Here is a 17,114-nt window from a genome sequence, read left to right as displayed (position 1 = left end):
ACTTGTCATCTGTCACCTCTAATTCACTGAGCTCCTGGTTTTGGGTATAACTCAGTGCTACAGTACATACTTATCAGAGTAATTGTTAATTGAAGGGACTTAAACTGTTGAGAGTGGCAGAAAACTGAAGGCATGCTGCTACTGTTTATATATTGTTTATTTAGGCAGCAAAGTTAACTTTTACTCTGTGTAACTTTGTTAAGCTTTGTTTGGAAATGGAGAATAAGCGAAAATGAGCAATAGAACTCAATGTATTCTTCCAGCACAGGGCAGTTAGCATTGGAGTAACTTACATATGTCATTGCTGGTTTTTGAAATAAAACATAAGTAATAAAAATTTATAAGGGACAGTGTTGAATTTAAGCCAAGCTCTGTGTTAGTAACCAATAAACACCAAAATCATAGTGTTGTAGAATAGGAAAGTTTAATTTCTAATTTACAGCAAATCTACTTTTATTCGAGGACATGATCTTGCCTATAGTTCTTTGGTTGGCTACGTTCTACCCTTATTTGGCTGCTCTTACCATCGTATTTGGATTCTCGAGGGTGTAAAGGAAAGAAGATTCTAAAGAGCTCTACTTTGTCCCTGTGAAAAATATCACCTAGACCCAAAACAACACCAACAAGAGTAACAGGTTAAAGAAGGATAGGAGAAAGGAAGAGTCAGGGTTCAATTTCATAAATGCACCCTGATATCCCTGTTCCATCTCTAGGGTTATTACTGTTCCAAGTTTGGCTATGTGTCTTGCTTAGGCCAGTGGAATAACAGAAGAAAAGCTTTAGTGGTGAATAAGAGGCCCTGGAGCCAGGGAGCACTACTGTCCTTTCATCTTTTGCCCCTGTCATGATGCTGGGCATTCTGCAGGAAGAGTCAGCTTAATCAACAGCATGGGGACAAGCAAGCTTGATGGAGTGACCCTTTGGATTTTCCTTTCATGGCTTCAACCTTTTCAAGATTGTTTCAGCAAGTTCCCAGGCACACATTTCCTTGCTCAAGTAGATTTAATCCCAAGGGTTGATAGCCAAGGTTTTAAACTGAGTGGAAGCTATAACAACCTCCCATTCTGCTCCAACTTCCCCTGAGCCTAAAGAGTCGAGTAATTCCAGCAAGAATTTGGCAAAAGACATTGTAAAATCCACTTGGTTCTTCTCTGTACTCTTTGTGTGAGAGTAAGATGTTCACTTCCTATCTCCGAGGTTGCTCCTGTAGGTATCGGTTTGGGAAAATGATGTCTAGATGATACCTAAACTGTGCTATTTAAATTGATGCATCAGCAAAGTTGAATGCTCTTGGCCTAGAATTGAGTCTAAAAGCTCTCATAAACACACTCAATTATATGTATATGTATATGTACTTATGTATGTTATATGATTTGTACACAAACATAGTCAAAGAAAACCTGTGAATTGAAAATCTAAAATATGTATTTGTTAATAATAAATATCACATGATTCATGGGTGATTACCTTTGGAATATCTTACATTACAGAGATTTCAAAAGTGACTTAAACTTCTGTAACTAGATGCTGCTTCCCCTAACTAACGTACAGGTCCTCTTTTTCCAATCTAAGAATTCTTACACTCAAAACAGCAACTTAGGAAAAAGAAAATGTGTTTTGTTTTCTTGATGCTGTGGGCCAAACCCAAAGTCTGATGCACAATAAATAAGTGCTCTGTCTCTAAGTTACATCCCCAGCCCAGAAAAGAATTCAATTAACAATTTTTGATGAAGCGCGTGACTTTGCATGCATGTGTACACATAAAATTTTGGTGCTTCCAGAACTAGGTGGGTTTAGATGGATATTTCTGACCTTATTTACCAATAGCGAGATGTAATGTGACATGACCAGGTTGATAAAGCTCCTTTAAAGCACAAATATTAGTTGCTTGAAGTAAAGAGACACATTCCGATCCCATTTGTACCACCAAAGCTCATTTATACATAGAAAGCAGATTAGAAATTTATTGGTTCTTTAAACCCTGCATAAAGCAATAACAAGATACATTGTCTCATGGGCCACTAAACCAGTGAAAGTTTAGAGCATAATAAAAATAACAAATTACTGAGTGTTTGAGGGGCAAGAAATGGCAGTGATCTCACTGTGTTGCTTCAGAGGTCTGAAGTTGTAGAGGAGATGCAGGGTGGAAGCTGTAATTGATAATGGTGAAATGCTCAATGGAGACATGAAAAAGTAAAAGCGATACTCTAAGGAGAGACAGTGATTCCCAAAATACTCGAGGTGTTAGACTAGGGTAGTAATTTGTTTTGAATTGTGTTTCTCACACTAGTGAAAAAAATAAGTTTTTTGTAAAGCTATTCACAAGCATGTTTGTTAGAATATTTTTGAGCAAAAGATATTACTAATAACCAATCTTCAGAACTGCTGTGTTTTAAAATATATACCTATAATTTAATTTTAAAGGAAATATTCTGTTCAAGATTTCTTGCAGCATAAAGTCTAATTTGAATATAATTAGAGATATAGAGTTCAATATTACTTTGACTCTTCTCAAAAAAACAGTAATTTTGAAAAATATTTAATTTCCAATAAATAATCCATCCTTACATAACTCCACATAAAGCTTAATATCTAATAGATACATATAATGTGAATGTAATAAATGTCTTAGGTATATATAATGGTGTGTCAGAAATGTTAAATTAAATCAAAATTGTCCTCAGTTTTTCAGCTCATGTTAATTATTTTCCCTTGCAATTTTTCCTCTCTGTTAAAAATATAGGTACTTGATATTGATAGCTAAATAGAATATATTTAAATCTACAATGACAAATTGTTTCATATAAAATAATTCTTGAATTTAATTTAAGCTAGGCCTGGACTAATATTGACTGAGACAGATGGTAAATCCACTGAATATATATATATATATATATATATATATATTTTTTTTTTTTTTTTTTTTTTTCCTGGACCCCTGTCAGGGGTATTTTCTTCAAACTCCAGGTGGTTGTTATTCCAGAACCACATGGCTGAACACAGTGGTCCCCACCCTCTCTGGGTAGTGTGACCCCAAGCCCCAGATACTGCATACAGTGAGGCCTCATGCGCTCACAAATGTAGCAATGAGGAGCCATCACAGGGTTGCAGGGAACATTCAATCTCTGTCCATACCAGTGACACTCAGCAAAAACCCCTGGGACAAGTAGCCCCAGTAGCCCCAGTAGCCCCAGAGCCCACATCTGTGCCCCTCTGAACCTCTGGACAGGGTACTGCAGGACCGTGTGGAGGAAGCCCTGGCTGGCAGAGGCTCCAGGTGGATTCAAGGGCAGGGTCACTCCCCTGGCCCAGGTCTCATCAGCTCCTCAATCCACTGGTCCTTCAGCTGTACCAGGTGTTCCAGCCTCACCACCTTCATCTGCAAAATCTGGACTATCTATTATAGAACCACTAGCGCCTGCTCCTTGTCCTCCAGCAGCTGCGGGTCCCTGGCTAGGAGGTCCCAGGCCCCTTGGGCTGGGTCTCCACATCCATAAGCATAGCTGTCCATCTTCTTCAAAGCTCCCTGGTTGTGAAGAGTCTCACACTGGAAGGATCTGGGGAATCTGGCAGGCCGGTATATGTGCTGGTGGGCACCTCCACCAAAGGTTGGTCAGCATTCACTCTGGAGTTTCCAGGATCCTTCCCTGCTGAGAAGGCTCTAGTTGGTGAGCTTCTTGTCTGAGTTGCAGGCAGGGATGTAGTCGTGCAGGTCCACAAGGCGTGGATGGAAGTGCTCCACAATCTCTGCAACCAGCACGCCATCGCTGAAGTACCGAGTCAGGTGCTGCTAGGGGCGGCTGAGCGGGAGGCTGTCCACCCAAGCACAGAGGGGGAGCAACAGTGGCTGGGAGGGAGTAGTGGGGCTGAGCCTTGAGGCACCAGACGTGGCAAAAGGCTTGCGGCCATTGTGAAGAGACTGGCCGGAAGGGGCGGGGCCGAAATCCTTTCATGTAGCTTTAAAAAAGTTCATGCCTTTGAACGACCATTTGTTAAACAGCCTGGAAAATTCAAACATATGAAAAATTCATAGAAGTCCCTTCTGATTAAAAGATAATAGAGATAATTGTGTGTAAAAATACCAAAAACTTTTGGAGAAAATAGAAGATGCAGCAACAATTTTAGTAAGTATTTTGGGGGCATATTTCCTCCCTGGTCTAAATAGTATTTATTTCTGAATAGTTAATTGCTATAAACTGACAATTTAAAAAATTTCTTTGGAAGTTGACTGCAATATAGCTTAATGTGTACTAATACAAAAGACAGTAGTAAATGCATGATGAACACACACATATATATATTAATTATGAAATGTTATCATAAATATCCAGAATTATTTCTACAATAGGATATACAGGCAGGGAATTCAACAGTGGCAGGGTGTAAAAATTTAATTAAACCATTCATGTGCATAAAGAAAATTTATTTATGAAATAGGTACTTTTTTCTTCTTCCCAAGGCAATATTCAGGAATTTATTTTCTACAGATAGAGGGAATTTGAGAGTAGACTCTAAGAATCAGTAGGGGCATTTTGAATTCATTGTGCAAACTTTTCTCAGTTCCCATCCTAATGTTTTCATGTATAGTGTTGTAAATTGCCATATAAGTCAGCATTATATATAAAAACAAAATAAAACATTTTAGGCAACATTTTAGAAAATTTTCTTATTGAGCTTCTTTTGTTTAACTAAGGCAAAATTGATTATTTATTAATGTCAATCATAAAGATTTTATCAAATTACTACCAAAAATAGGGGAGTAGTAATATTTATATTCTAGAATATTCGTTTAATTTTCTAAACAGTTGTATTTGTGTTTTTTTCTTTTTTAAACATCACAATAGTCACTACATGTGTTCTTAAATTAAATAAACAAATCTGCTAATTAAAATGTTTTCGTACTTTTATCTAAACCAAAAAGACATTACTCAAATGACATCATTAAGATCTACTACTAAGCTGCATTACTGAGGAGGAAAAAGAGTACTATTGTAATTAAACTATGTACTTTAAAAATTAGCTAAAATTAAAAAGCCATATAAACCAAATATATTTAGATGAATAGAAGAGAGTTGGCTAAAATAAAAATGAAAAAGAAAGTGCTTCAAAACTGTGGGTCTTTAACATGCTCACCAATTTTGAAGTAGCAAACCTGTCTCATTCACCCTGCTTGGTTCTGACAGAATATCCCAGGATGCCTTGCAGTGCAGAATCACAGACAGTAGCAGATAGATTGGGGATTTAGAGGCCAAAGCAGACACTCCACGTGAAGGCACCGATTTATCAATCCTTGACAATACTGAGTCTGCAGGAAATTCAAGGAAGGTGCACAGCTCACAAATGACAATGAAAGCAGTGTAAAACATATTTGTCTTGTACAAGGTAATTGACAAAGGGGGAACATTTAGTTAAGTTTTAAATAGTTGGGGATTCACTCTATAGTATTTACAGTTTTAAAATAGACTCATTAAATTTCACATAGAAGTCAATGTCATTTTTATTTTATGCAATGAATTTAATTATAAAAGTCATTCAAAAATGATATTATTGACAATAATGTCAAAGAGCCATAAAATACTACTAGAAATATAGACATCAATTTTATGCAAAGTGGAAAATCCTGAACATTTGAATTTATTTAATATTATACAAATAAAAAAACCCTAGCAAATATAATACTGATCACTTCTAGTATATTTTAATCAAGAGGCTTCCAAGGTCATGCTACAATTTCATAACAAATTTATGATTCCTTACTTTGAAAATATTGGTTCACTGTTGACTTACATATCTGAAATATTGGTACTGGTGATATTTGTTAATTCACATGCTGTGTTTTTCCATACACAACATCGAAGATTCTTTGAAAGTTTAAGTATCTCTCTTTTCAGTTTTTGTACGGTAAGAATCCACCATTACCAATTCTGAATAACAAGACAATTTCAGCAGTTGCACAGATATCATAAAAACTTTTGTTTTATTCTGGTTTTGCTATTACTGACACCACCATCACCACCACAGCGACTACTAAAACAATTACTGGTAACGTAACACTTAGTGATGAAATGTGCCTCAGATGAGGCGCATATTTTCAGAGTTGTAATGTAATTTTCAGGGTTTCACAAAGTTTTAGGGTTGTAATGTAATTTTTCTTTCTTTAATCTGTGGTGACTGAGGTCATGCTTACTATTTCTATCACTCTCCTCTCTCTGATTACTTCAGGTAGTCACTTAACATCTATGTGCTTATGAAATGCAATACTTCTGGTTAAAATTTCAAGAAAAAATAGTTTTAAATTAATTACTTGCTTTTGATACTTATATTTACACTAAAAATTTGTAGTTTTTACATTTGCATAGTGCCTTATAAGGCACTATAGTGCTTTTACATTGTTACACTACAGTGCTTTTACATTGTTAAAATCATTTTAAACAAATTAATATATGTTTGCTTTATTATTCTTGAGAACTAGAAAGTATTTTAATTTCAACTAAATAATTTTAAGGGTTACCTATTTTCAATTATTTTTGCAAACAAGTTGTTAATTTTGGACATGGGCTGTTGAGAAATATCTCTTTTGTCAGTCTAATACTCATGGATATAGCATATGTATTTCCTCATTGTCTTCTTAAAGATTTAGAATTTTGAAGTACAATTTTTAAGACTTGTTCTGAATCTTATTACAATAGATTTCACTAGCAAATTTGTTACCAAAATGGAATTGTCTCTTCCTGCAGACCTAGGTGAAGAAAATGGCATTCCTACAGTCTCCCCTAATGGCTGGAATCAGTTCTAATATTTAGTAGCATGAAGTCTAACATATTATATACTCTAACATAATTCCAATTTGTCTAAAGTTAGTCCATTATTTTCTTATTTTTAAATCACCTGAGGAAAGAAAATACAAACAGTCTCTTCATGAAGCATTTAATTCATTTGCAAGTATAAACAGGAGACCCTTTCTAGATAACTGCAAATAAGCTATCCAAAGGAATTAAAATAGAACCCGATAATCAGAATGGGTCTATCATTAATAGATATGTTTATTCATACAGATAAAATATGATTCATACAGACAAATAAATGCCAGACTTTCTCTTCTAAATTCCAACTCTTGTCACATATTCTGCTGTCATACCTTGAATTACAGTAAAAAAAATATGACTGCTACTACATTCCTCATTCCTCAGGAGTTAAGATATATCAAACTTTCTCACCAGAGTAATCAATTCTAGCTGCTTTTAGGAGCTTTGAGCTTTACAAACAATCCCTCCTAAAGAGGGAATTGACAGACCAAGTAATCTTCAGTAGACTGTCTACCACAAAGGGCCTTCCTTCTCTTTCATACAACTGATTTAAACAAGTAGACATAAAGTTACTGCCCGTCCATGCTCCCCAATCCATTTGCCTTGGGTAAGTTGGCAAGCATCTGCTCTGAAACGCATTTCAGAAATAAAACCAAGCGTGCTTCTTCATTTTAGTCTTCATGAGCGAATATTTTGCTTAGTGTCCTCATAAATGAATTTACCTTTTTGCTTTCCTAGATTTCTCCTTTTTCCTATTCCCTACTTACTATGCCTCTTATACAGACTTGCACCATGTCTAAACTGAGGAGTAACAGAATGAAAGAGATGAAGTTCTACTACTCTGGCCTGAGTTAACATAGAGGCAATTCCTTAATGTGTTTCAGACAAAACTACTGCTATCTTTCAAATTATAATAATTTCCCCTTAGTATTTGTCTTTAATGATTAGATTCTATTATTTTTTAGAACACTATGTATTTCATAGAAACATCCATATTTGGGTTTGTCTGATGCCTTTTTTCCAACTACAATTTGTTAGATTCTGTATTTGTGTATTTGGCAACTCATCATAATAATCATTACATTAACTATAGCTTCTTATTTTCTATGTTATTGATTCTCTGACATTTGTGCACTCACTGATTTGAAGCTAACCCTCCCAAGGCTACTCAATTCTTCTTGATATTGAAAGGCTCACAAGGTAGCAATGCCTTCATATGCAAGTGACAGATCTGCAGCCTGCCACTAGCCATGTCCTTGTCCATCAAGTTCTTACCAAAAAGTTCTTACCAAACTTCGCACTTTCCTTTTCACCCTGAATCGTTCCAGAGCCAGATAGATGCTAGGGAACTACACCCCTCAAATCCCATCAGAATCTCTGAAACCAGGCAGTCCTAAACTCTTTAACTTTCCTTCATAAATGCTAATAAAGGCTCTAAATTGAGCTTGACTTTTCCTCCTGCTCTGTTTTCTAACCAAAACGTGATGCTTTTCTGCCCTTGCAGTCTACTTTTGAGGAGTTAAGAATTTTTGAGGCATCTAGTTGACTTGTTTTCTCATGTTTCTGTAGCGTGTGTATGTGTGTGTGTGGGGGGGGTGTGTTTTAAGGGTTGAGGGTCACTTGTTGTTTTTTTAAAAAGTTCTCTCTAATATCAAGATGTCTTTGGTTAGTGTATGGTTCCCAGTGATGTGATCTGGGGCCTGGTTGTTTTTCATATTTATATAACTCTTGAACCTACTTAGTATAATTGAAGCAGACCAAGTAACTTTATTTCAAGGAGAGAACCCCTACCAGTTATATTAACTGCTCAGAGCCAGCCATCTCTCAATCATGTGTACTAAATTTTTTTAACAACTTCATCCTTTGTTCAATGTCTCATAAAGACTGTGATGTATTACTACTGACAGGTGGGATGGGTTGTAGAGGATGAGGGATGGAAAAGGGAAAATAATAGGAAGGAAGAAGAGAAGGAAGAAGAGATAACACAAAATGCAATAAAGAAGAGCGATGAATCTTTGTTTATATTAGTTTTATACCTGGAGTGACAGGCCAGGGGGAAATACATACATATTCTGATTTTTCTTTTCTGAGTTTCCCTCACACACTTCACCTTCTAGTCATCCGTAATGGATTCTCTTCCAATCCTAAAAGGCTATTTTTTAGTACATGTGAAGTAAATACAAAAATCTGGATATTTTTGAATATATTTCAACAGTATTTTGAATATATTTCCACAGTATTTCCAGTATACAAGAAGATTTGAAATACAATGTTAAATGAATGTTTTTATTATTAATTTAATGCATGAAAAAATTACAGTACACTTTTTCTAGAATGTAACTATTATAAAGTCAAATATAATATTCAATAGTGTCTTAAATCATTCCATAGAAACAAAGGTCATAAAAAGTATCTTCAGTTAGCTTCAATGTAATGCCTGTTTTTGTAGTAAATATTGCTTGTCCACCAATCAAAGAAGTAATATAAACTGTGCACCTGTTAGGGTCTACATTTGATCCCATTAAGCCTTTTCTTCCCCTAAAAAATCTCAAGTTAGATATTTTTTATTAAATTGGGATTTGGAGAAATATGTTTTACCTCAGGTTCTATAGACAGAAAACAGTAGTAGTATGATTGCCTCTAAGCACATTTAACCCCACATGTACTAAATTCGTGAACTGTAGAATTCTGTGTTCAGAGGTACTAGGTAAGCACATGGTATCACTGGAATGGTATCATAGGAAGAAGCAAGTAGAGTTCTATTGTGTTGAGTGTGTTTTGGTGCAGAACTTCCTGGATGGATTCATCATGGATCAAGTTTATATTCATGTAGGGAGTTGGGAGAAATCCTCTCTATGGAAATCATGTTGTTCCTTAGCCTGATCTTATGTATCATTTCAAAACAAGGAAAAGACAGCAAAGAGAAAATGAAATGTCCAAACAAGAACTTCTAATATTTCCAAACTCATCAGCTATCTACTTATTTATGCACATATTTGGGAAGCCTGTACTCCAAGGTGACAATGAAATGATAGGACAGAAATTGAAATGTCCAATTTGGACGTCTTGCTTTTGGAAATAACTAGCAAAATATCCCACTTACTGAACCCCGGTTTATCCTTGTTTCAGCACTGCAGCCACACTCACGGTGGGCTGCTCCAGCTAGGAACCGAGGGGAGCAGGATACAGAAAGTCATACACAAAATGCAAAGCACCTTGGATGGGAAGCCTTGGGTATGTTTATCTTGAGCTGTGGTCCAGACTGAGAGCCTTCCTACTGAAATCATTGTTTCTTCTTCTGCATAAAGTAAAACAGGCACAATGGTCTGACAGCTCTTTGAATTTCTACTGATGTTACCCCTTTTCACAGTCAGAAATTTTTTCTCAATAAAATGTTTTGCCAAATATATCCAGCTTGGGAGACTGCTTCTCAGAAAGTAATTGTCCTGATGAATGGGAGGGCCACTAAAGTGCAAAGAATTAGGCATAAAATGATAACATGGGGAATTATATAAACACACAGTAGAATTATCTCTCACTGCCAAGTTATTCCATCCTCCTGCTAAGGCACAATGAGAACTCACAAAAGCACTCAGGTGACAACTCAGTAAGAGCCCCTGAGAAACTCTTATCAGGATTATCAAAGAGGACATATTTCTACTGTAGTCCAAAAGGAGATGCAAGTAAGCTGCATACTGAAGATATGATGAAATAGGTTTGCAGCACATCAGTGATATTTAAATGCTTAGCAAAGGCAAGTCTGTTTTGGTAAAATAATGACAGACTGGACAACCTAGATGTTAGGAGCTTGAGATAGTGAACATTTAGAAGGATGATCTGAGTATGATAGTTTAAAGAATATAGAGGTGACCCTCCTTTCTCTACTATGACACAGTACTTTATCTACTGAAAGATAAAGACAGTCACATAAAGGAATTGCTATCCTTTCTTCTCTCACCTTCCAGAAAAATAAGTAGAGTTCAACTGAAACATGTATAAGACACAGCAAAGGAGGAAAAAGTCTAAATGCTGAAGTGTAATAAGAATATGATGGCAAATACCTGAAAAAGCAGACAAAAGACTCTGAAATTTAATTCTGAAGTTACTTGTTCAAGGGTGCCCACATATAAGACGGGATCAGAAAAATGCACGGATTCAGCATTTTTCTTGGTGTTAGATTTAATGCCCTTTCAAAGGACTTCAGGCAGTAGAAAAACTCACTACCCACAAGGCTTATTGAAGCCTAAAAAAATAGACTCCTGCCTAGAGAAATGAAAATAAATGAATTACTGTAGCATTTAAGGCCAAATAAAGAGCTCAAGGGAGGTGAGCCTACAACAATACATACTATGGGAGAGACCGGAAGATTCACCAGAAGATGCCTTCCACAGAAGATCTGAGGGACAGCCTCCTGGTCACCAAGGCCATGTGGAAAGTGTGGGGAAAACAAAACCAGTGTCACTGACAGCAGAATAAGCTGCCCCAGAGAGGACTTAATTATCACTCCAGGGAATGTCTTGTGCCCAACAAACAATGCCAAAGGACAACACTTACCTGGTAGAAACCAGGAGATGGCATACCATAACAAAACTAGTGGTTTTCCCATGATGTACATGGGCCAGCAGAGATAAAAATGACACAGAACAACATGGGAACTGCTTAATATACACCAAGGGAATATTTTCCCCACCCATGCCAAAATAATACATAAAAAATTGTATTGGACCCCCCCTGCTGTGCAAGTGCAAGGACTCGAGTTTGATCCCCGGTACCAAAAAAAAGAAAAATAGTATTGGAAACCAGGATGGATGACAGATCACCACTGGAGACAAACATCAGAAGGATTTAAAGTCGATGATCTTTCTTATATCTGTTTATTTAACTCACCCAATCTTTCCGGAAACTAAGTGGAACCTAGAAAATGAAGCTAGACTGCCACCATTTGACTGAGTGCTATCCTGATCATAATCATAAGGCTGAATATGTTATCTATTTCACAGCAGATTAATAAGGCTCCTCGTATATGATAATTTGTGATCATTGTTTTGTGAATACTTTATTCTCCACTTTAATGGGAACAGTGTATCAGAAAACGTTTGCAGTTACTTGAGACAGTTGATGATATTTATTTACAGTTTTGGCTTGGAGACATATAAGTATTCCCATTCTCTTGTGTCTTACAGGGCTATCACTTTGATCCAGCATATCAGTGACACTATGTTGTTAGAAAAATCTAAGCAAATCATAACTAATATCCAAAATACTACTGATGGTCTCCAGATGTGAGATGTATAGTGTACAAATCTTTCAGTGAAGATTTTAGGGATCTATGTGCTAGATGGGTAACAATTTTTTTAAAAGATGCATCTTAAATATCTACCATGAAGAAGGATCCCCAGCCCCTCATAAGAATCTCTAGGCTTTAGAAGCAGCACATCTCATACTTTGGGATAGAACATCTGGCCCACATACCAGACCATATAGGCAAACCTCAATTAGGAATAAACTCAGTGATTCAATCAACCCTGGCACCTAGGCCATATTTTCTGGCAAATGTTATGGTTTTGAGGGTTTCTGTAGTAAGAAAAGACACACTATGGAGCTAGTTCCATGTCTTAGGGATAAGGTTCAAACACTGACCTTCTGCATTCTAAAGCAAAGCTGTGCCATCCACAGCAGTGTTGCTCTCTTTGAAAAACAGTTCTTAGCATTTGCTGAGCTCTTATTGTAGAGTTGAAATTTTTGACCAGGTAGGTCCTGTCAAACGTCCTTATTTCTGAGGCTATTTTGAGTTGGCGCCTGCTTCCTCTGAAGTCATAAACTGGGATAATCCCAGTGACATGACATCCTAAAATGAAAATAGTATTTTCAAGGTTTGAGCATAGTCACGTGTATGAGTGTGAAACAAACCTCTCTTTCATCCCAGTTGCAGGTGGGCTGCTCCCCCAGACCCCATCTATAGTTACTGCGGTGAAGATGCAGCAAACCATATGACCAGCGGAAAAGGGAAGAAACTGCTTGAGGCAATTGCTCAGTATTTGCTGTGCATACCTCACTATTTGGTAGCAAAAAAGCATAAGTGTTATGTCTTCTGTCAGTCCTTTTCTTGAATAAGAGTGGAGAGGGTGCGTATGTCTTCTGAACAAATGGAATTGTGAGTAGTTCAATTAAATAATTCACTCTTTACTTTATTTTTTGAGATAGTCTGGTAGTGCAGACTGGCCTGGTCTTCACTCTGAAGCTCAGGCTGGCCTGGATCTTGTGGCAGTCCTTCTCCCTCAGCTTCCTGCAAGCTGGGACTGTAGGCAGACACCATCACACCTGGATATTAATTCATAGTTTTGAAAAACAGAATAGTCACACTGTGAGTAAAACTCAGTGGTTTGCCAGTAAAGTGCTTGCTTGGTATTCATAAGGCTCTAGGTTTGATCCTTAGTAAGAGAGAGGAAGGGAGGGGAAGGAGGGCAGGAGAGATGGAGAAAGGGTAAGGAGGGAGAAAGGGAGGGAGAGAGAGATGAAGAAGAATGAGGAGGAGGAAGAGGAGAGAAGGCAGGGAGAGAGGGAAAGAATGAAGGAAGAAATAAACAAGAAGCAAGGAAAGAAAAGAGGAGGGAAAGCAAGGGAGAATATACAGATTTCTAGGTGCTCATTAATGTGCCTAACCCTTTGATCAGTAGCTTTTAAGGAAAAAGTCTTAAAGATCAAAGGTAAGAATATTTTGGAAGAAACAGGAACAGGATGGACAGCAGAGGGAGCACAAAATTTTAAATGTATTGCATCACACATTAACACCTGCTAGGAAACATTTGAGAACAAGGAAGCCCCGCATAGCCAAGTATATAAATGAGTTGAGTGGTGACACTGGTAGTGGCAGCAGACATGTGCAGGTCCAGTAGTCTGGATTCACTCCTTCCAGGGCTAGTTTCAGAACTTGCTATAGTTTCAATCTTAAATGCTCTGTAAAGGCCCCTGTGTGAAAGGCTCTGTCCTTGGGGTGCCCTTACTGGAATGTGGTGGACCTCTAAGAGCCTGGGCCTAGTGCAAGGTCCTTGGGTCACTGGGACTGTCCCCTTGAATGGGATTGTGATACCATGGTTCCTTCTGTGCTCTCTCTTTGCTTGCTGGTCACAAAGTGAGTAGTTTTCCTCTACATACGTAATCTCACCATGATGTGTTGCCTTCCTGAATCACAAGCACTAATCATGGTCTGGAATCTTAAAAATGCTAAGTCACAAGAAGCCTTTCTCTTGTAAGTTGGTTGTCTCAGGTATATTTGTTTTACTGATGGAAAGCTAGCACGCTACACTGCCTATGACTGACCACTTCACAGCAAGCCATTGAAAATGACTTTATGGGCTAGGAACTGCTCATTGCATTGTTTACCTCATCATCCAGAAACGAAACCCATAGTTTCGCACTATGCTGGAGTGACTTTCTAAAGGCTTAGCTGAAGTTTTATCTCAGATGTATACTCTGGAAATACAGTACTATCTGTCCAGGTAGTGTACATACATTAAATCATAGACTCTGTATGTGAGTCTGGGAATCAGTAATCCAAATAATCCATTGTGGTTTTATAGGTTTGTACCCCTGGAACTCAGGGCTCTGTGGATTTGGAATTCTTAGTTCCCAAAGAGGATCCACACTTGGCCAAGGGGCCAGTAAGGCCCTCTTCGAACTTCCAATTGCAACTACTGTTGGAGCACTTAGGGATCCTTATATAGACTGGCCACATGAGGAGTTTCCGTACTGACAGATGTCAATGACCCAGAAGGGAGACTCTCTTTTAAATACTGGTATAAGAAATCCATACGAGAGTTGTGTGAACTGTATTGGCATCTTCTGGTACTCATTTGTTTTATCCAAATGGAAAAAAACATAAGTCTATTCCCCATTAAGAAGGGAAGAATAATGAAGACTTGATGGCAGAGGACAAACACTATGTATCACACCATTAGAGAAGTCGCCAGAAATTGTAATGATTGATAATTAAAGAGAACTTAAAATGGAGGGAGAGAGAGAATGGATACTTCTTGCAGTGCTGAAATTAGTACAGTAATCACCATCTCTGTCATTCTTCTCACTTCTTTCTCCTGAGTTTTCTGTCAGGGGTAGAGGCCCACAGGATGATGGAGAAGCTGCTTCCATACATACATGTATGGAGGAAGATATTGTGCACTCTGTAAAATAGTTTTAAATTTAAAAAATCATGTAAAACTGATTTGTTATCATTCAGCATTTATTATTATGAAATAACTGAAATTTGCAAAGAGGAAAAAATAGTCATTCCAGAGTTTTAGATGCAAATCTGGAGAATATATGAATAAAACATTTGTATAAAGAACAGTTGTAGAGCTACTCCGCATTGGACCATTGAACTATCCAACAAAACCAAGGTTAAGCGGGATTCTGGTTAAGACATCGCCATGCATTTCGGTGACAGTGAACAGGATGCAGCATCAGTGCTGACACAGAGGCAAGATCGGACACTATTTCTTCTTTGCATATAGTCAATATGAACCCCTGCTCTATAATGAAACTTAATTATACATTGTGATAATAAAATAACAAAATTGTACTTTCTAAATTTTTATGATGTAGTATTTCCATTGTAAATGTGTCTTAATACAGACAAGGAATACATAGAATAATAAGAGGAAAAAGACATATATAGTGTAGTTCAGTTATTTTAGATCACTGATTTTTAAAAATACAAATAAAATCAAATAACAGCTAAGACCACAACAACCGGAATCTTCAGAAGATTTTCTTTTTTTTACACTTGGTATGAATAAAAATAACTAGAGGCAGAAAGATTTCTTGATGATAAAATTAAAACCTAACTATAACAAAAATAAACAGAACAATGAAAGTAAGAGAGAGAAAAAATTATTGCATGAAATATAAAAACAAAATCTAAAACCAAATTAACAGGAGTGACTCAACTGCAGAGCAGTGATTATATGTTTCATTTTTATAATACAAGCCATAATCGCATGATAAGTCATGATGAGAAAAAACATTCTATCAATAGTGTTTATCTCCATGAGATACTGAAGTCTTGAGGCATCAGGTATTAGTAAATTATTTCTTTCCTGGCACTAAATGTCAGCCTGCTGCTCAGGAAGAATTAATTTATTGGGTTATATTTTCAGAACATACAAGCTAATGTCAGATCATGAAATAATTATCACATAATTAGTTTTATTAATAATAGTAATATATTTATGCTGTACTTTATAATCAGCAAGATTCTTCCAGTAAGTTACTCAGTAAGAATAAGTTAAATACTTTGTAAGGTAATTAACTTTGTCAGACTATTAAGTGTTATTTAACATACTAACATTGTGATTCATTAGATTGCAGAAGTTGACCCAAGTGAGGCAAATGCAGCTCTGGAATTCAATATCATTATGGTTTTCTTGTCCCTGTAACTTCAGTTCCATTGAAGGCCTTTCCTGAGTGGTTTTTCTATACTTGTTCAGACTGTTTTACCTACAACCGTCCTTTAAAAATTTATGCCTTATAGCAATGGTGATGAGGACCACAGACAGTTGACTTCTAGGTGTGGGAACCTCCCTTCATGGCTCATAATGATAACACACTCAGAGAAGAAATTAAAACCACGTACATCACAAAAGTAATGGACCAGAGAATTCTGAGTGCTGGCACATGTTTCTCCTAGAGGACTTTCATTAAATTGGTCTTTTTAAAGTCAAATTTAAAATTTCGTGTGATGGTCTATAACATCTGAAATCAGAAGCCAGCTTGTTCTTTTTTCTTATTCATTACTATAGCAAAATAATCACTTTTAATTTTTTTGTATTATAAAATGAAGAAAAATTTTAAGAAGACAAAGAGAAAAATCAAAAGATATTTTCCAGCTTGTATTTATTCAGAGAAATCTATAGTGCACTTATGTTTCCTGTGAGAATGCTGCTGTTTTGAGTAAATAAAAGCAAAGAAAAGTGAATTACATAAGCACTGCTTTTTATTACAATATAGATTTTATTTTTCTATGGAAATGCATTTTAGCAATTGGTAAAATCTGTCAAGTTAATTTTATTTGATATCGTGTTTTTATGACATCAAGACTTATCTTTCAATGTTTTTCAGTGTTGAAATAAATAATTATAGGTTCTTAAATATCACAATACAAATAATGGATATTTTGATTGACTGCCTGTAATTTTTTGTTATGAAAACGTGTAGTGAGTGGTGACAGTTTAAAGTATCATGTTCACAATATTACATGCCACTTTGTAAGATGAACATTATTTAAATTTTAAGATATATTTTGGTCAACTT

The 17,114-nt window shown here is 36.5% G+C and overlaps 1 pseudogene; it reads right to left on the bottom strand.

Annotated features, from left to right (window-relative positions):
- Positions 1 to 3,295: 3,295 nt before the first annotated feature.
- Positions 3,296 to 17,114, bottom strand: part of LOC101716963 (sperm flagella and cilia-associated protein 1-like) — a 32,140-nt pseudogene continuing 18,321 nt past the window's right edge.

Source organism: Heterocephalus glaber, unplaced genomic scaffold, assembly GCF_053883595.1.
Source record: "Heterocephalus glaber isolate CG9 unplaced genomic scaffold, H.glaber_assembly_v1.0 deba00001555, whole genome shotgun sequence".
Lineage (NCBI taxonomy): Eukaryota > Metazoa > Chordata > Mammalia > Rodentia > Bathyergidae > Heterocephalus > Heterocephalus glaber.
The sequence above is the reverse complement of the archived record's forward strand: the minus strand, read 5'-3'. Positions and strand labels throughout refer to the sequence as shown.